At 41.8% G+C, this 21,727-nt stretch overlaps 1 protein-coding gene and 1 long non-coding RNA gene across 2 annotated transcripts in view; one reads left to right on the top strand and one right to left on the bottom strand.

The window, feature by feature from the left end:
• Nucleotides 1-21,727, top strand: part of LOC146524889 (uncharacterized) — a 275,208-nt gene that overhangs the window by 207,953 nt on the left and 45,528 nt on the right. The window lies entirely within an intron of this gene.
• Nucleotides 908-21,727, bottom strand: part of sox3 (SRY-box transcription factor 3) — a 50,599-nt gene continuing 29,779 nt past the window's right edge. The window contains exon 3 of the transcript XR_014875700.1: nucleotides 908-9,333. The gene's annotated coding sequence lies outside the window, so the exon portion shown is untranslated. The remainder of the gene's footprint in view (nucleotides 9,334-21,727) is intronic.

Raw genomic sequence — 21,727 nt, 5'->3', positions numbered from 1 at the left:
GCCATGGCTGAGTGGGGAAAGAGAGAGGGACACTGTCCCTGCCACTTGGGCCCTCTGAGGAGATTAGACAGAATGCGTAAATGAGAATAAAGTGGGATGTATCATTTATACTGTCAGTGATATGTTTTTCTATAGTAGGATTTAAACGGAGACAATAAAAGGAGCTGTTGTTTCGCTTGAGACCATACGCTGGCCTCTTATTTTTGTTGTTACCAAACATCGTCTCATTGTGACCTCGTTAAAATAAAAGGATTATACTAAATATATATGAGCGAAAAATCATATAGGTTAGGATTTATTTTCAGCTAGTCAACAACTTTTGTTCTACTCTGACAAATTTCACCGTCGCAGTTGCAACAGGAGGATTCCCATATGGTGGGGGGAAAGTGTGAAGTAATCACAAAGACAATAGCTTTTCAATAATGACTCCCAGAGGTCATTAAATGAAGCCAACCAGAGCAGCCTGGACTAATCAATAAGTGCAGTGATGGCTCTCTTTTTAGTCTTCTTATTCACACAGGAGGGGGCTGAGCCAAACTTGCGAGGAGCAGGGACAGATGCAGTGACAGTGGGGGAATAAGCAAAGTTAAAGATTCACTACACATCTGTCGCTTCAAACTGAGGCGGCAGCTCCTAGTCTGCCCCCGCTGATTAACTGCCTGCCTGTCGACCAGCCTGCCTGATGCCATGCCTACCTGTGGCTGGGGTCTGGTCTGTTGCTGTGGTTTGCCATATGCCTCTTCCGCCTGAATCCCCACAGTTTGCTCAGTGGCTATTAAACTTTTCCTGCCATGCCCCACTCAAAAGGCAGAAAGGTCTTAGTGTTATATGTAATCAATAAAACGGAGAAAAAAGAATATGTACAGCCACACGATGGGAATCTACCTTTTCTACCATTTTTTTCCCCCATCAAATCAGTTTTACGGCATATTTTCACCTTAGCTGGTAATCACACAACCAGCGCTCTAATTCCTCACCTTAAAATTGACCATTCTGTTTCACTCGTCGTATAAAGTAAATCCCCACTAATGCCCTACGCACACAAACACCTGATATTTCATATCCTCCTCTTAAATTACCCCTTGAAAAAAAAATCTGGATACCAGTCCTAATTGGCTGGCTCCCAAAGCCCTCACTCTCGCTACCTGTCAAATGCTGATAATTACAGAGTCTAGCAGAAACCTGTTCTAGCCTGTTTTGTGTCTAACAGAAGTCGGCATTCACTGAACAAAATCATTTCCACAGCATATACGTGTACTGTCATCATCTAGCCTACGAACTGAGGATTTGCTCCTCGCCGAGAAAGAGAAATTATTTATCTCTGGCAGACCCACGCTAGCCCGTTAGTGCCTGGTGAGTGGGCTCGTGAATGTGGAGGGCCTCTTGGCTTGGCTGGACACAGTGTGTTCTCCCGCTGGGTGCAGGTGAGCTCTCAATGCAGCCCTCAGCACCTGCCCTCTTTGTTCACTTGTTGATGGCTTTACGGCATGAAGGGGATCTGTCTGTCTGGCTCTCGTAAAGCCAGCAACGCGCGGCCTAGTAAAAGCCACACTGCTGCTGGGGCATTGTGTGGGGCCCCCCGTGGCTCCCGGGGTGACCCCACCAGTCACAGAGAGAGCTCGTTTTTAGCGCCCACTGCAAACGACGCACATGCTTACAGTGTCCACCTAAAAATGCAGTAACCAGTTCAAATTTCAGATAGTTGTGCATGAGCATCGCCAGCTTCTACTTTCTCTTCAGCACCAGGAGTAATATTCACCATTAAAACGATTATAAATAATAAATAATCATATAATAAACTGGTGGACGTAAAGAATTGACTTCACCTTGATCAACTAAAAGCTGCTTACACGTTATAAGGTATAACTTCTGATAAAATAATTCTATGATACAAATGCTGTGCTTTTCACCCTTTATGTGTTATTTAAATGTGATTTTGCTTGCGAATGGTACAAAGTTAACTAAAAAAGCACAACTGGAAAAACAAGGGATGGCTTATATAACAACATGCAGTTTATCTAATAATATTTAATGAAGTGCTTCTCAAATATTAGGCTGCAGCCTGTGCTGAAGGCTTCACATCAGGCTGATTGACAAACTCCGAGTCCCGAGCCGGATAAAGCAGCTCAATGGCCGTTGGAGGTCAGTGATTGCACAGAAATAAGCCCTACATTAATGTTTAATTTATATGATTTTCCTAGATATGAAATCGTACTGATAACTTCAAGCAAATTAAGTGACTGAAAAGAAGGCCATGAGCAGCTTGGTATTTGAGATCAGGTCTTTGAGTGGGAGCATCTTAGAAACCAATTACCAGACAAGAAATAGATCATTATTTTTTTCTTTCAGGATCGGGTTGTGGGGATGTGGGGGGTGGGCAAAGGTGGTTGCTAAAAGGAAGGGAGGGTTTTCTAGATTGAGGAGAGAGGGCACAATAAAGACATAATCATCTACCCCTCAACTTTTCCTATCCAACTTTCAGATTTTAATTTGCTGTCTGTGAAGTGGTACCTAATTTATTTTCGCCTCATCCCTTCAATGCGCCATTGTTGCCGCTGCTGAGATTCAGAGCTTCCTCTCTTAGCTCACCTCGGCGTGAAATTGGTTTAATGAAGCTGAAAGGTATGGGGCTCTCACAACACTGTGGATTCCAGTGACACTGCTTGATCCACCCACCCCTCCTCTCTGTACCCTCCACTCCTACCCCGAACCAGTTCTCTGCACACCCACATTATGGTCCAATTTATAACACACCCACAAAAGATCCCTATCTGACATATTACATCAGAGCATATTACCGTCTTTTTGATAGCACCAGGCCTCGTGCAAACACCGAAGAGGGGGGGAAGTGACTGGCTGATCAGCTTGCATATATAGCATGCATATGCCACTTCAAAGTATCGATCAATGGCAGTAATAAAACTGATCAGAAACAGAGGTCAAGATTAATATAAAGGGGTAAAAAGCAAAGAGGTACAAACTTGTAAATAATCAGAGAGTAACCCTGCCTGTTTTTCCCCACCTCTTCCAATCTGACCCTGTGAAAGGTGTTCTCGTGTTACCTGTCGTCCTGGGTGTGGTTTCTAATGGGAATGAAAAGGAAGTCCCGCAGGACTATTGTGTGTGTGTGTGTGTGTGTGTTACATTAATATGATCCCCTTAAGTGATATCGTTTGCTTCTTCTTGTCCCCTTTTAGGACAATCAAATGGAAATGCATCCGTAACCGAATATTCTGGCCTGTGCCACTCATTTCTGGTTTGAGGCCCAGTTTGGAGCTGGTCGTTTTTGTACAAAAACCAACGAAAGGGGAAAGAAAGTAGACCGTGTGTGTGTGTGGACAATGTAGGATATGAAAGGTTTCCTATGGTGCTGGTTTCCCATGGTAAAAGTGAGCAGAGAGTATGATGAGCAGCTTAGAAGATGTCGTAACACAGTCAGGTGCTTCTATAACTGAATCGGTTGCGGTTGCTATAATCCTCCTTCCCGAATGTGCTACGCTATGAAAAAACACGAGTTGCTGATGCACTTCCACTGTGATTTAGAACAAAAACTACAGTCTGCATTCCATGGAGATGTGTACTGGAAAGGTTTGGCTAAAGTTGCTATCAGACCTGGGTAATCCAAGTTAGTTTGATGTAAAAGTGTCCTTTTTAATACATTTTCTGTGGAAAATAAAACACTGATTTGGAAAAAAAAATGCATATTAGCTCAATTTAACAACAATAGAATACCAGAAGAGAAGAGAAGAGAAGAGAAGAGAAGAGAAGAGAAGAGAAGAGAAGAGAAGAGAAGAGAAGAGAAGAGAAGAGAAGAGAAGAGAAGAGAAGAGTTTGAGCAAGTTCAAAAACTTTAAGACAAAGAGAGAAACGCTTAGGAAAACCAGCAAATGGACAGGGCTGACTTACAAAGGTTTCTTTACACTGTAATGACACGGGCATTATGCTGAACTTTGGCTGCCGTAAGTCAAAAAGAATGAACACTTTCGCTGCTGTGGAGCTCCGGCCAGCAGCACGCACTGCTGTTTGTCTTACAAATGCCATTGTGGGTGAGGCCACCAGTGTATGCTCAAAGTGCCTGTTACAACTTTGCATTCACCGTGGGATTGTGAAACGCACAAAGGCACGCCAAATCATCGTCCTGTAATTTTGTACAATTTTGAATGACCGACCATCATCATCGTCTCAGAGTTGGCAAATGATTCTTTTAAACACTTTCGTGTTCCCTGTGATTACAGAGAGCAGTTTTGTGATATCCTAAGTGTGAATATGTGCGGTACGTAACACACACGCAGACACATTTACACACAAAGTAGTGCCAAGCTGTTGTCTTTAGCTTCCCAAGTTAAAACCTAATCTGAAGTGGATGGAGATGGGAAGATTGCAGCTGAACAGAACTGCAGGAGATCTTTTATAGGTAATCACTCAATTATCAGTAAACACTGTCGCAGGAGACACAATACCACCGCAACAACATGCATTCACAGATGTGAAGACAGGTAGAAGCGATTACACGCACTTTCAGTGCATTCTTTCTACATGATAGGGGATGCGGTGTATGCTAAAATAATACTATAAATGTGTCCTGAGTTAATCTCATTAATTGCCCCGTAGAAATAAAACTGGTACCTCTTGTTTATCTTGATGCTAAGCAACCTGCTGTATCTAATTTTGATTTAATCCCAGTAAAGCAAAACTTCTGTGCTATTTAATATTAAATTTACAGAGCTAGACAAACACCATTCTATTCACCATTGAAGTTGAGTGTGATGGTGCTGCTTTTTACCACTAGTGGGCGCTAGTAAACAGGTGACATGCGTCTCAAAGGATGCCCTGCGGGCTCTGTCTTAGAAAAAGTTCATGTTTGAACAGTGTTGGGAACCAGAAGTGATTTTATAGGTTTGTTTAAAGACACAGGTTAAGACACAAACAGCCAGGTAGTTAGATAGATGAGTCTGAAGAGGCCGGGTGTTCGGTTACACTGTTGTAGGCTGAGCAGATGAGAAAATCCAGTCTTTTCATTGGTCTGTAAACATTTAGCCAGAATAAACAGAGCAGATAAAAACTGACACTAGACACGAACAACGGAGTGGTGACAGAAGTGAGAAGAGGAGTGAGATTAAAAGATTTTTAACTACTAAGTTAAATTACCCTTATATTCTTTTAAAAAAAAAGAGTGCTGCATGTTTCCACCTGGAGCATGAAACCACACACAACCAGTCAAGGATGGAAACTCCATATGGTGTTACATGCTTTTGGTCAGTGGTCATGCACCTGCCCTAAAGCCACAGTCCTTCCCTGTGGTCCTACGCTCACCACATAGGTTAACTCAGTAAAGCACCCTTCTGCACTGAAGCAGCCCTGCAGGCCTACTAAATCTCACCTGAGACAACCTGCCGTGAGGCAACGAGCATTAAGAGGGTAGGAAGGAGGTCTTAACTCCTGTTACTGTCACCCAAGAAGAGCCACAGTCCTGTGGCTATCAATAACAACAACAGTCACCACTTAGCCAACACGTCAACACCTCACAACTAACAGAAGATTTGTAAAAGAGGAGTTAGTGGAAAGGCTACTCATGTAAAAACTAGCTTTAAATCTAAATGTGTCAGTCTGTCACACACACAAACCTCCAAACAGTCTATTAAAAGCTCATGTGTGAGTCCGGACTATTTTTACTGTACAGGTGTATCACCTCCAGTTTTCACGGATGACACTAATGTACCATCACAAAAAAAATCTAGCCTATATGTGACTGTGGCTATCGGATGATCTGATATCCTCGTGTTGGTGTTGTTCCCAGATCATCATGAAAATGTTGTTCCAGGTTCAACATTGCAAGTGACCAATCACATTATTGTGACGTTATTCTTTTGCGCACCAACCCATTCGTGCATTTATGAAATTCCAATGTTGCAAGGACAATATCAATTCTGCTTAGCATTTATTAAAGGGTTAGGGTCAGGGTTAGGGTCCGTTGATCGGCGGACAAAGGCGGTTTCTCGCAGCTTAAGTACAGTTTTTTGTTTTACGGTGGTTTTTCCCGAAGTCGCAAAAGTATGACATCACAACATTCTGATTGGTCACTTGCAATGTTGATCCTGGAACAACCTTTAGTATGATGATCTGGGAACAACACCAACACGAGGATATCAGATCGTGCGTGGCTATCACTGTGCAACTTCCACATAAATGTGACATTGTAGGTTTTTTTTCAAATCCAAAGAAGAAAAACTAAAACCAGCAACTGAATAATATTTAAAAGTATGTCTACATGTCTTAAAAGCCTCATTAAATCACATTCTGTACTTGCTTACCAAAACCGATAGTGAAAAATCCCAATATTAATTGATATAAAATTCAAAATTCACTCAAGCAACGAGAAAAGTCTTTTGGTCAATAAGAATAAAAGAGTTTGTTTCGATGTGATGTTTCCACAGTACTCTGTTGACTCCAAGTGCAGTGGAATTAAACATAAACAAATAAACGCCAAATAGAAAAAGATGAATAAATACTACCAAAATAACTCGATTCACCTGCACATTAACAGACTGCACTTTCCCTGCCCTTATTAATTTACCTTTAATGCACTATAATGCACTTTAATGTTCCTGTAAAAGAGTTGATGTGACTTCTATGGCCACTCCTCATTCCAGTTTTCGCCAGGTTATACAACTTAATCTCTGCAGGCTTTCATCTACTTCTACTTTCTTATCCGTTCACAGCCTGTTCTTCAACGATGCTGATAAGATTCTCCATTCTCTTCACTTCCTCATTAGGTTAAATTTAGCGACTAAAAGGTTTATATAATACTTATAGAAGTCAAAATCTTAATACTATCATAAAGAGACTACTGAATTTATCAAGTGTGTACATGATAATGTAAGAGTGGTTTTGGCAAAGGAGTTTGATGAACGCGAGGGCCAAAAACTAGCTTCTGATATAATTCCATGGGACAAAAAGAAAACCAAAACAAACTAATAACAAATAATGCTCCTATGTTTGTGGTTACAGACTGGATAATGTACTACCATAAAAATTCAACATCAAACAAGCACACGCACACAGAGTCTGACTCGTTCAGATGTCATGAAAACAACCACAGGATTAAGATCTGTGCCCTGAGTCACTTGCCAAATAACTGCTAAAAACCATCACGATTAAAGGTTTGAAGGGGTGATTCTCCTGCTCGGTGTTAACTATAACCAGTGTTACTAGTTTTTTGATACAGAAAAAGCTCAATAAATCTGAATAAAGGTTAAAAATATAACCCGTCTATGAATTAAGCTGGAGGACACATGCTTCACATAGTGGGGATGCACAGTCTTAACAGCGACAGATGCTGATTGACAGATACGTCACCTTTACTGGCTCCTACTTTCAGTTAAGACAACACGGTGAGCCATTTGATAGAGGGGCCCCATGTTCAGCGGATGGGCTTACACCCTATACAGGTATGTACCGTGCAATTACCAGAGTCGCTCAGAGCATGCAATAATCAGTAGGTGCTGTAAGATTAAGTACGCGGGCGGTGGTGAAAACAACTTAAAGACAGGCTACTACTGTCAGGTGTCTCACTTCGCCCAACTAATTCTCCTCCCTTACAACTGTGTAGGGTGTCCTGCGATATGTGGCTAGACGAGCTGCGTGACGCGAGCTCCAGTAGGTGTGCCCAAGCATGGGAGAATGTGTGTAGGTGTGCTCGCAGTTTTAAAAATAGGCAATACCTAAGAGACAACCGGTGAATCCAGCGCATGCGTGTGTTTATGTTTGTGTTGAGTTCGACCGTGTGAATGGAGCTTGATCTTGTCTTGGTCTGACACGTGATGTGAAGACTTCATCATCAGTCAGACAGGCTGAGAATCTGTGTGTATCTGCACACAGACACTAACGAGGATATAGGCACATAAGGGCGGCGTTGGAAGGAAATGTGAAGAAGTGAAATATACTTACATGCTTGAAAATGTAATTAAGAGATATGAATTATTTTTAAGGTGCGCTTTTACATGTTTGTGTGTGTGTGTGTGTGTGTGTGTGTGTGTGTGTGTGTGTGTGTGTGTGCTTAGCCATGTCTGCAGGGTTAGGTGGAGGCTGATGCTTTGGCAGCAGGTCTGGCACGTCTTTCAGGCCCAAACCTGCAGAGGAGAGAGAGACGGAGAGAGCGAGAAGGGAGGCCGAAAGCAAATAGGTGTGAGAGTCTACCTGTGATATGCTTCCTGGCATTGTCAAACCAAATGCAGGTCAACCTAATAATGTGTCCTGTTTACAAAGTCAGGTTAAGTCATTAGTGGACGGAAGAAAAACACATTAAAAATGAAATTTAGTTACCTTCACGTACCCAAGAGTGAACCGTGCACACCTACCTGCACATGCCTACCTGCTGTGGTGATAACAGTATTCACTTGACAAGTGTGTTTGGGTTTTTATTCAAAACGACGTTTCTTTTTTTTTCTTTTTAACCAACGAGCAATAGGCAGGCATGTGGGGCATCCTTGTTTTGCTCTGAGATCTCAGCCAGGCACAACGCTGTTGATGAACGCATTGTGTTTCAGTAGCCAAGCGCTTCAGGAATGTGTTCAAAATCTATTTGCAGTGGTTTTCCTAGTTAGGTTCCCCTCAAATTTTCCATAAAGTTCAGCTTGTATTTTAATTTAAGCTCCCTGAGATTCGGTTTCGTGTAAGTGCATTAAAAAGCTTCTCAATCATCGACTCGGATTTTAACACAGCGTGATCAAGATTAAAAGGCCCATTTTGAATTAAGTAAAAACTCTCCTTCGGATATCGCTAGATAAAAGGATTTCCTGAATAATATCCAGATAATACCTCCACCTACACGGGAACACTTCTAAAGGGAGTATACGTCCCCTACGGCAGTAAGTAAATCACTGTACATTGTGACCACAGCACAAAAGTGACGTTGGAGAGTGTATCAACTCCATAACCTCAAAGGAAATCTCTATTCAGTGGCCATAAAAGAACGCCTTAGCTCACTGTCACTGCGGGGCCGGTTACAGAAAGAGAGAATGGATTAAGAGAGAAAACAGAGCGTAGAAAAGTGGATAGTGTACAGGTGAAGTCCCATGGCTATGGAGGTTTGCTCAGCTGTGCGGTATTCTTTTCTGTGCCCCACCCAGTAACCAAAGGCCAGGATATCTCTTCTCCACCCTCCCCTCTCTACAGCTCTCTCTCTCGTTCATATTTGCACAGGTGAGAGGACAGCAGTCCAATAGGTGTGGGTGGGAGCCTTGAAAGTCAGGTTTGCCTGGCTGGTGGAAGGAGTTCACATGTAGACTGCAGATGGATGAAGGTCTGATGGCAAGGATCCAGCCGGCCTTTTGTCTAGAGAGACAGACAGCAAACATTCAGCGAAACAGAGAAACTCGAAATATCATCAGTCATAATGACCTGTAGTAAAATGAGAGGTCGAGGTAAGAGACACAGCCATGTGAGCGATTAAATAGTGAGATGTTGAAATGTGAAGGATACCAACCTGGCAGAAACAAACCATTCTAGAAAGATGCACGGAAGCATGCAAGGAAAGAGGAAGGGGCGTAACGAGAGGGCAGAGAGCAGGTAGGCAGGTGGAGCAGTGCAGGAGTCATCAGGGTGGAGAGGTTTAGCTCCTGGGGCCAAAAGTTCAAAATGAGGCAAAGCGAGTAGGTAACTCTAGTCACCGTGTGCCAGTGTCTCACATGTTCCCCTTCATTGTCTAAACAGGCTGGAGCTCAGGTTTCTGGAACACCATGAGCTTCCTAGGAGATGAGCCCACCCCCATCTCTCCCGTCTACCTCATGTACCCCCCCGCCCCACCCTGCGAAGGTAAACACATACGTGCAACACATATATAGCAGGTCGACACACACAAGAGAATTGGGGAAACAAGGAGTACGTACTCAAGCCTGAGAACCGACATTTTTGTGCCATGAGAATCAAAACCAAAGCACGTATGACGACTCCTACCCAGAGGATAAACAGAATAAGAAGTGCAAATAACAATCCTTTTTTTTAATCACGCAGAATGACACACTAAGTGCCTTGCCTTGAAGAAAAAAAACACAAGGTGCAACCAGAGGAACAAGTTGTAAATCACCATAATTACCAATACGCCTATGTCAAGAAAGACTACCTTAGACGTACGAGGCAGTACTATCAGACATCAGGAGATGTACACCAGAGGCAATTTCCTTTCTCTTTCACTCCTGTGGAATTCCACAAGAGGATTCATAACTTAGCCAGTGAAATGTTAGTCTTCAGCACCCTCTGTCATTGCCCCGTTAGGTAACATCTGTGTTCAAGTTCCTTAACAGCTACTGCAATTTTGCATCCTATACGTAACATTTTACAGCCCAGTTTCCAAAAAATGTAAAAAAATATTGAGTTTTCCTGGAAAAATGTTGCAAAATTCAATCTGCTCCATTTTTGTTTTTTGGTATCGTTAGTTTGTTTCGTTTGTTTGGGATAAATAAGTAACTGTAACTGGAAACAGTTAGACTCCCACTCTTTAATAAATTTTTTAATACACTTGAAAACATCCCCAAGCAATTATCCAATAAGAATACATATTGTTTGTCTTGCCATATATTTTTGGCTACTCAGGCTACGTCCACACTAGCCTGGATAAATTTGAAAACGGCGTTTTCGTCAGAAAACGCTCCGTGCCCACACTATCGTTTTCAGTCGTTTTCACAGAGTTGTGCGTCCACACTGAAACGGCCGAAAATGCTTAGGTTCCAGCGCTGCGCATGCGTGAAACGCAAGACGATTCGCCCTGCCTCATTTCTGTCTGCCGTTTATTTACTTTCCGGCTCTTTGAAACTTGGCAGCAAAATGTTGAGGAAAAGCACCGAGTTTTTTAAATGGACTAACAATGAGGTGGAGTTGTCGCTGCGAGTACCACAAAAGTACTAAGTTGCAAAAGCGAGTGAGAATTAAAGAATTTGAAGAAAAGCTATCTGGAGCATGTACAAACTGATATTAATCTTTAACCCTTTAAGACCTACCACAGAACCAAGTCCGCCAGAGCTTATATTATATTTTTACATGCTGTGGAGCCATTTTTGGGAGCATTTCAAGTTGCTATACATCAATACAACCATTATAGCCCAAATTTTAATAATATGTATGCATTAAGTGCATAGTAATTACATAAATTGCAAAAAAGTGCAATAAACTACAAAAAAATTGAAAATCGTTTTTGCTTTTTTAACATATATTTCTAGTTAGAGAAATTTAAGAGGCTTATCCCTCAAAATTGCAAATACAAAAAAGTTGCACAAAATAGTTTCCCACCACAGGAAATTTATTTTGAGTGTCTTCATAGTTTTATTTTTGAAATACACCAATTTTTATATACTGCAGGAAAAACGAAAATAAATATTATAGTGCAAATTTGCAAAAAAGCAGCATATGCATCAAAGTAAACTATTTCCAGCAGGGCAATATGAGTCCTAAGCATCCCAGAAATGACACAGAAAGTCATAAAGTCAAACATAACTTTTAAAAACACCAGTATAGGCTCATGAGGCCCTGATGGTAAAAAACTACATTTCCGCGAAAATGACGACACTTCCGGTTTCGGGCAGGTCGTGGCGGACATGTGAAAGTTCGCGCTGACGTCTATTCCAACCTAGGAAGTGTTATGAACAGCTGATCGGATTGGCAAAGCGTGTTTCTGGAATATTATGTTTTTGTTGCTGCAAGTGCTTTTTATGCAGTTTTTGCAAAGTTATATGTGGAAGGAAACTGTGACCGAGGACAAGCTGATGGCATAAGATGTAAGTACAACTCCTCCGGTTTCATATGCAAAAAAAATTATTGCGCTAGCTTACGTGGTTGCAGAGGTACTGGGATTTAAAAATAGTTACGCAAAACAGAGCGTGCCCGCTCCGACTGGCTTTAAAGGGTTAATAGGGCTGTCAAAATTGAAGGCAAACAAAACAACTGCTTTGTAATGCCCTCCGCTATCTTAGTTTCATTGATAACATGACTGCATCACATGACTAAAATGTGTCATCGTTTTCGAAAAGGCTCCGGGTTCGCTGTCCACACTGTGATGCGAAAACGGTGTTTTCAAATGTATCTGCTTTGGAGAGCGTTTTCAAAACGCTGCGTTTTCCTTGACCGAAAACGCCGTCTCAGTGTGGACGGACGTTTTCTGAAAGAATGCCATTTTTACTTTTAGTTAGCGTAACTCGAAATACCATTTCTGGCTTCAATGAAAATACATTATATAGACAAAAATAGTGGGTCATCTAATAATTACACCTACAGGCACTGTTTGCCATGAAGCTCCCAGCGCACAGTTTAGGTGCTGATGTTAATACCAGAGGAGGTTTGGAGCCGTGCAGTTACTGAGTCAACTTACACATATTATGAATATTATCACTTCAACCTCATTTTGTACATGACACTACTCTTTGCATAACTTGGTGTGCCACTTTACGGCTGTCGATCCTAAAGGATTTCAGTTTGCAGTGATACCACTTACAGTTAATTGTGGTGTAAGAGGAAAGAAATTGTTGCAATAGCGACATCCTATTACAGTACGATAGTTGAATTCAGTGAGAATGACCCATTCTTTCACAAATATTTCTAAAGGTAGACTGCATAGCTAGACGCTTGATTTTATACTCCACTGACAATGGGACTGAAAACATCTGAATTCAATGTTTAAAAGGTGTGGGTCAATATTTTTTTTGTCCCTCCAGTGTATTTTGAGACAAGAATAGTAGAGGTGGGAATCACCATACATCCCACGATACGATATTATCACAATACTTAACGCACGATACGATATTATTGCAATTTTTAAAAATATTTTGCGATATTCAGATTCTGTACATAAAGGTAAACTTTATCAATATTCATTTTATCTAATATCAAAGTCTCACACTCAGTCTTTCTCTCATTTCAGTTTTATTGTTGACAAACTGAACGGTTTGTATTACAGTCTAGTCCAACTTAACTGAATCAACCATCTGGTACAATTATAGCTATTCTGAACTATGCAGTTTATGAAAACTATGCAGCCCCTTCAGCAACTGAAGAATTTGAAAGTAAATTAAAACAAAATATAATTTTACATTAAATAAAAAAGTTTTAAACTTAATTAAAATAAAACATGTCTTAAATTAAAATAAGTAAACTGTCATGTTTATTGCTGCCAAAAAAAGTTAAACACATTTGGACAGTGAAGGAATGTCAGGATTCTTGCTCAGAAAAAGGATCAACATGCTCTGAAGTCAGAGAATGTTCCAGTCCACGAAAAAATTGTTTGTAACAAAATATCGATTTCTGCTGTCCCTGTATCGATACATTATTAGCAAACAAAATATCACGATACTACACAGTATCGATTTATTCCCCCACCCTTAAAGAATAGATAGTCACTCAGTTTTGTGGAGACATGATCCACAAAAAATGACTCTTTAAGATTTGAATGAATACGTTTCATTTTCATCCAGCACCACCAATAAATCAAAATTTGGTACTTGCCAAACTAATGGCATCGTAATCAACCTTGGCTACATTTAATGTCTAATAGAAACTGAACTGGAGAACATGGTAAAATGACTGGTTCTCATATAGCGCTTTTCTACTCTGAGCACTCAAAGCGCTTTTCTACAACTTGCCTCATTCACCCATTCACAACTGTTCATACAAGCACCTTTCCTATGCCTGTTCTTTCTCGCGTGAAGCACTCACCCGAAAGAGAGACAGACAACCGTTCACACTCACATTCACAACTACAGGCAATTGAGATTCACCAGTTAACATAACCTCACCGTCCCTTGTATGTTTTTGTTTAAGATGAACAACTTGTCATAAAGTGGAATCAATAAATTGCACAAAAATCTCAGATGCAGCAAGAATTATACAAATTAAAACCTATATATCCAAACAGATATTTAATTGCTTTTTAAAAATTTGTTAAAAGGTCCAAAAATTAGAACTTTCTGCCAATTATTTCTTGGTTTAGGCTTTACAGGGTTAATAAGTAACAAAGAAAAGACCAGTAATATGAAAAACAGATACAAAGTACTAAGAGGTTAAGATATGGTAAGAACACAACCACATTATCCTGCTCAGGAACTCATTTGCGCACTGCAGCGTACTTGGACTAACAGTAACACCTTGTCATATACGACACCATAACGGTCTCTCTCTGTATTGTTTATGCATGTTGCCTTAATCGGGGCTGACAAACTGAAACTTTCCAGTCTGAGAGTTGTCAGTTGTTCGTGCTAATATTGTTCTCGTATTTTCCCTGTGCCACTGTACCTTCCATAGGGCAAGTTTGTGCAAGAAATTCCCACTGTACTTTAGAATATTATACATACGCGGTCACACACACACACACACTTTAAAACTTGCTCTGTAAACATTATCTCTCATTCCTCTGCAAAAGTCAGGACCACTTTTTACATACTGCATTAAGTTGGCCTCGTGGATGTAGTCTATAGGTTTGAGAAGTAGGTTAGTAATTTGAGTTTCCTGCTTAAGGCTGAATCCTGCCACTACCTCCTCTCTAAGATTACTTATCTGTACACAATAGCTGAAATATTTGAAACTTAAGCTAAACAATCCCAAGAAACACAATTTCTTCCATAGCACTTAAGATTTAGGACAGATTATGTGTTAGTGTGTCATGAACTGGCTGTGTGGAGACAGATGAGGACCCAAACGCAAAACTCACGGAGACAAAAAGCTGAACTCAAAATCACTGCTTTATTGCAGGCTTCACAAAGAAACAGAACTAAACTGGGAATGCTAACTGAGGACCGAGGGAACACAGAAAAGCACACAGGTTCGGGGAGGAGACATTGACGACGCAACACCGAACTGAGGGAGACATGAACATAAATACACAGAGGGTTAACGAGGGAAGTGGGAGCACATGGGGAACACAGCTGACACAGATAATCGTAACGAGACACGGCAGGAGTAAATGCAACACTGACGGGAGACTGTCAAAGTAAAACAGGAAGTACACAGAGGTTCAGACAGGAGGAGAGAGAGCACGGACATAACGGGCTGGGGAAAACATGGAATAAAACACAAGGAGGGGAAACAAGGGTTCACAGATACACAGGGGGTAACCAAATAAGGAACATCTTAACTAAACAACCTAGGAACCAAGGCATAAATAAAGAACAAAATACAAAACACACAAAAACTAAGAATACTGGGCCAACATGGCCCAGGACCATGACATAGTGCAAATGTTCAATCAGTTGGACCATCCACAAGCAGAAATATTGCAGAAGGTTCTGCTATACATTTGAATTCTGTGTTTCTCAAGTTTATCAGAGGGTGTAAAATACTGCTGTTTCGTTAGCTGTAGTTACCGAAAAATCCCAAATGTTTTCTCATGGTGTCTGTGTAGTGGCAATATTCAACACGGAGAGCTCGATATCTTGGCTGCATAATTAGGTATAGGCAAAAAGATTATTTTGTTAGCGTTAGGAAAAGACTAACTTTGGTTAAAATGCACTCCTTCAAAACATAAACCCACCATACTTAGTTGGAAGTTGGAATTTAACAGCGGGTGTATATTTACATCAAGTAATCTAGAAAAATAGTTCCGGTGGGACCAGACGGAAGTTACACGTCTGACTAGCGCTGCAACTGACTTGTCACAGCACAGATGCAATAAGACAAAACTTCATAAATGAAGAGGAGCCACTTACCACCTCTTCATTGATGAAATCATTAAATCACCAAATTTACCTGCCACTTCTACCGGATACCAACTCCTCTGCAAATTCCATATCCTGTTTTTTAGCTATTGTTAAAACTTGGATCTCACAAAATCGTTAAACCTTAATAAAAAAAAATTATTTGAAATAAAAAGAAATTTTTAGTGATTTGTTTCACTAATGAGCAGGCGTTTGGGGTGGCTGTAGCTCAGGTAGTAGAGCGGGTTACCTACTAACCAGAAGGTTGTTAGTTCGATCCAATTCTGCTCCAGTCTGCCTGCCAATTATCCTTGGGCAAGAAACTAACCCTAGGTGGGTCTCCAATGCATTCATCGGAGTGTGAATGTGTATGAATGCTAGTTAGGTAACACTGAAACCTAGAAAAGTGCTTGTGTGAATGGGTGTGATTGGGTGAATGAACATATAAGAACCAGTCCATTTACATTTTAAGTAGATAGCTGTTCATGTATATCCATTGATCAGCAGCTTTTACCAATTCAAAATTCCCATCTGGTTCATACAGCCAACCAGGGATTCTCAATTACACCACCAAGCCTCTGAAATCATCCAACTTCAGATTAGGTGAGCTGTCTCAATGTAAAGAAATTGCTTCAGACTATTTTGAACTCTCTATGTTATTATTATTTTTTATTTTTATAGCTTTAACTCCTTGTTGATCATTTTACTTGGTGTGAAGCGCTTTGGTAGTGTCTGTTGTGTTTAAATATCATCAGATTGTCTTGATTTAATGGTATTTGGTGTCCCAGGAATAAGAATCCATCTTTTTTTGCAGCTTTTTTTCCCCCAGTGGGCAAGATGCATTTTTTTGAAGAAATGACCCCCTCCCCAGGAGATGCTCACCATGGAAACCCATGCCAAGAAGCTCTCAGTGCACAGTTTAGGTGCTGATGCTAATGTCACAGGATGTTTGTTATTGAGTCACTAGTTATTTATAGTGGTGACTTGGATCAACTATGTCCTTCATTACTTGGTGAATTAACTTTACATGGTCTGCCACATAATGGCTAAGTTACTATGGTTTCCAAAAGGGTCCTCTTTGCAGTGATACCACTTACAGTTAACTGTAAGCCAGTCATCCAGTTTTGTGGAGACTTTATTTACCTGCTCAGATTCTGCAAAAATAATGCTACAATTATATTTCTTAGCTTATTATCAGGTGGGCGGGACTTCTGGAGCCAAGTGACCCTTGCACATAGCTACTGCTGCCCTGGGCAAGGAGCCAGACTCGAGGCCTTGTGAACACACGCACACCCTGAACACACAGAGCAGGAAATCACTCTGATGTCATCAGAATTCCACGAAGACTACACAATAACCTTCTCCGTGACAACATACATAACTCGTTATAGGTCAGAATGCTGCTGTATGTGCACTCGCATTACGTTGTGATGATATGGTGTTTATGGCACTCGAGGAAACCTGAAATTAAATCTCTGAGAGAATTCCAGAATAGCGGTGGTAGAAGTACCACTAGAAAACCTCATAGAAGCAAGTGTGGCCACTCAGCAGCCATCTTGGTAATGCCTCTGGGCACTTATCTGAACAGGATTCATTGAATGCGAGGTCTCCTGTGTGCTGTCTGTGATTTAACTTCTGAGAAGATAAAGCCGGCAGGTTTGGCTGGGTATTGCGATCATGCAAATCTTTATGTCTCTGTGACCACTGAAATTAAAGTTGTTTTCATAATATTTTAACATGACTTCGCTAGAAAGCACCTGGAAGCCTCAGTCAGCATTATGTTCTTCAAGATGGTAAAACCAAAACTGTATGCAAGACATAAAATAGAGCCGCAAAACCCTGAACTACAAAAGAAAGTTTACATGTCACTGAGAAAAAACTGTGAGATCATCTCCATGACCATACAGCAACACTACCGGGGGTGTCATACCACAGATCGCTGTCCTCCCCGTAACAGCTGCACAGACTGTAATGGATTAGCAAGTCTGGCTTCATGGGAAGCAATGTATCTGGCCTCCCCAGTCAGTGGTCACTCCCTGATTACTGTTGACAAGGTGATCAGGCTAATGGTCTCCCACTGGGAGAACAAAAGACCCCATGAGTTGCAGTAGGTGGGCACTGCAGTAGGTGGGCACGTACATGTAATCGTACCTGATAAGTTTGTGAATGTGCTGGCATTATGGAGCCAGGAGAAATAAGAAAGTTAAAAATATTTTTAACGGTAATGGGACAGTAAAGTCAAAAACTCAAAGTGTGAGAAAACAAACCCAAACTGTTCTTTGGGAGGAATTACATGAACTGACTGTATTTTGATTGTCCTCTTTTAAGCTCTTTTGAGCTGTTTCACCTTTTTTGTAGACACAGCTTTAAAAAGTCCATTGCAGAATATAACATTTTACGAATGCTAATGGGTGGATTATGATGGAGATAAAAAAAAAATGGAATAGAATAGAATAGAATCAATTACTTTGAAACTGCAACTGCATACTTATCCTCAGAAATGATGTAAGATTTAGCATTTTTAATTTCAATTCAATTCAATTCAATTTTATTTATATAGTGCCAAATCACAACAAAACCCAACAATCATATGACCCCCTATGAGCAGCACTTTGGCGACAGTGGGAAGGAAAAACTCCCTTTTAACAGGAAGAAACCTCCGGCAGAACCAGGCTCAGGGAGGGGCGGGGCCATCTGCTGCGACCGGTTGGGGTGAGAGAAGGAAGACAGGATAAAGACATGCTGTGGAAGAGAGACAGAGGTTAATAACAGATATGATTCAATGCAGAGAGGTCTATTAATACATAGAGAGTGAGAAAGGTGACTGGAAAGGAAAAACTCAATGCATCATGGGAATCCCCCGGCAGCCTACATCTATTGCAGCACAACTAAGGGAGGATTCAGGGTCACCTGGTCCAGCCCTAACTATATGCTTTAGCAAAAAGGAAGGTTTTAAGCCTAATCTTAAAAGTAGAGATAGTGTCTGTCTCCTGAATCCAAACTGGAAGCTGGTTCCACAGAAGAGGGGCCTGAAAACTGAAGGCTCTCCCTCCCATTCTACTTTTAAATACTCTAGGAACAACAAGTAGGCCTGCAGTGTGAGAGCGAAGTGCTCTAATAGGGTGATATGGTACTACAAGGTCATTAAGATAAGATGGGGCCTGATTATTTAAGACCTTGTATGTGAGGAGCAGGATTTTGAATTCAATTCTGGATTTAACAGGAAGCCAATGAAGGGAAGCCAAAACAGGAGAAATATGCTCTCTCTTTCTAGTCCCTGTCAGGACTCTTGCTGCAGCATTTTGGATTAGCTGAAGGCTTTCAGGGAGTTTTTTGGAGGACTCAAAGAGCTGAAGAACATATTCCTTAATAACTCAGTACTTCTACTTGTATCTGAATATGGACACTGATACTGAGACCAAGTTTAAAAAAATACCTTGAAGCCCAATCACATTCTAAACTAATTTATTACCTAGTCAAATCAATGCCTCTCTAAATCAATCAATAGTTTGTCCTCTACTTCTGCTTCTTCTCCTTTCCTAAAAGTTATCAGTGCTATGAGTGAATACTAGTTTTCTGCATTTTGGAGTCGACGGCGAGCCCTGGGACGCTGTGAGGTGTGAATGCTAACGCGGCTCAATCTGTGTGCCACTGAGAAAAAACAATCCATGCTAATCTGCCACCACAGACAGGAGTCCAGTTAGGCCAATCAGGAGGGGAATCATCTGGAGTGGAGAGGGCTCAGAGAAGCCTAGATCAGGGCCCTGATTGCGGCAGGGTGATTTACAGCTCGAGAACAATGAGCGCTGCCTCGGTCAGCACTGATGGAGAGGCTTTGACTGCACCAGCGCAGACAGTTGAAACTCACCTGACATTCATGCGCTGACGTGCATACATGCATGAGGCCACGTGCAAGGTGCACGTGCGCGCGCATCAGCGCAGCCTTTAAAATACTCCCACTGGTAGTCACAGAGGTATAGAGGGGTTGACCTTGCGGGGTTTACTCTTGTGACCCGAATGTGGCCCCGAGGCTTGCATTTGACCCTATGCATTTTACTAACAACGCATAAACCAAAACAACTCAGTAAGCTACTTCCTAAGAGCCCAGCACAGATAAAATGAGAAGCTGCCATTGCCCTGCAGCGCAATATGTAAATACAACGGGAAAGGAATTGAATGAAAGAAGGAGTTAGTTCAGATGTTAAGTGTGCATGGGGGAGAGGGAGAGAAAGGCAGGGAACTTCGGGGGACAGGGGGGAGGACCATAAACTTTTCTTTGGAGCATCTCCTTTGATCTTCCTGGGCATCACTTCCGAAAAGAGGGAAGACCACAAGGGATAAAAGGTCCCTCCAAACTTTTTTTTAATTGAAAAATAAAGATTGCAAATGTGTCCATCCTGATTAACTGATACAAGTTCATTTTGAATATAAATTATTTATTTTAAAACTAAAGTCAAAGTTTTGGATCCTGAAATTCAAATGTAATTTACTGGGTTCTCATAGTTCGTAGAACCAGGAAGCATCAGATCCTAGAGAATACTTAGTATACAAATATAATAGCGTCCCGTTTAGTGTTTTGTCATTCATGGAAACACCATCAATGCAAATACTTCCACTGTTTTAAAAAGAGTTTCACAGATGGCAAATATGCAGTTCTGACAAACATAAACAGGACTGTTGTTAAAGCGCCATAATCCTGCAATGTAAAGTACTTGTTAAAATGGATCTGTTCCTGCTTGTATCTGAAGCAGGTAGAGGCATTAAGAAGGAGTTAATTCAGGATTTGTCTTGTTTGTTTGAAAGTGGCCGCACTCTTGCCCCAGGTCCTGCGTGGGAGTCGAGAGGTTGGATCTGACGTGCGATGCTGCACAGACAAGATCGCTCTCGGCTTTCGGGATAGGCAGGTGAGCACACGCACAGGTGCCCCCCATGCACGCACAAAAAACATGGGCACGGAGTCACGGGTCACACGGTAATGTGACTCGTCGTTAGCGGCTACAGCAGGTGGAAATTTGATATGGGCAGAGAAAAAACTAGTTCGTCGTACTTAATGTCATTTTTCATGACGTTTTTGCATGTGAGTTCTATGTGGGGGGGTTGGTAGCGAAGACTTCCCAGCCTGTTTTGTAAATATCTGACAGTGATACATGGGGCTTATAGGACAACTCCAACTGATGACAAAGCCTTGAAACCATGACTACAGCTGGCAAATACATCCTGTTTTAGACCTTGGGCGCATGACTCATTACATCAAAACCAACTGTTAATAGTTCGAAGGTGGTTTTAAGTTCTCTTCTTCCGTGCTTCTGGGTACAAATTATAAACTTCCAGTAGTCTGTGTACTGTACACCCCAGAGCTGAGAGAGGGAGGCCTGGTGAGGGTGAGAAGGCAACGGGGGGAGTTGAGAAAAGATTTTTTTTTTTCTTGGGTGCCTAGAGTTTTTGGGGCTGAGTGGGTCTATTTAGCCCCCAGCCGATTGCCCCCCTCTCCTTCCCTCCCCTCCTCCTCTGCCACCCTTCTCCTCCCCCTGGCTTTGTGTGCCCTGAGCCCACTCCTCCCCCTTTTGTCACCCGGGCATTCCGCTTTGGTTAGCACACACAATGGGCGCTCAGTGTTCACCCTCCTGACACTGCATTCTGCCTGTGCACCAGGGAGTGGGCATGGAAGGAGGAGGGAAAGGGCTCCGGAGGAGGGTTAAGGGATGACAGCAACTCGCCCCATGTGACCAAAATGCCATCAAGTATCCCCCCCTCACCCTACCACCCTGACACCCTTCCTTTCTATCCCGCCCACCCCACCTTCCCCCAAAGACCATCGTCTAACTTTGCCCATCCGTGCAGATGGGCAGTAAAATTAGTGCCAGTGTGCCCGGTTGGCACTCTGAAAAACAAAACCTCGGCCCCACAAGCCAAACAAACGAACAGGTGTCTCTTATGGTCGACTGGCGATACGGAGCCCTGCCTTCATGCGCTTGCCCATGCTACACGAGTGTTCCCTTCATCTTTCTACACTGCTGGGCACACATCCTAAATGGAATTTTAAGACCTTCAGAACA

This window comes from Neolamprologus multifasciatus, chromosome 2 (genome assembly GCF_963576455.1).
Source record: "Neolamprologus multifasciatus chromosome 2, fNeoMul1.2, whole genome shotgun sequence".
Classification (NCBI taxonomy): domain Eukaryota; kingdom Metazoa; phylum Chordata; class Actinopteri; order Cichliformes; family Cichlidae; genus Neolamprologus; species Neolamprologus multifasciatus.
Note: the sequence above shows the minus strand (reverse complement) of the source record. Positions and strands in the feature narration are given on the sequence as shown.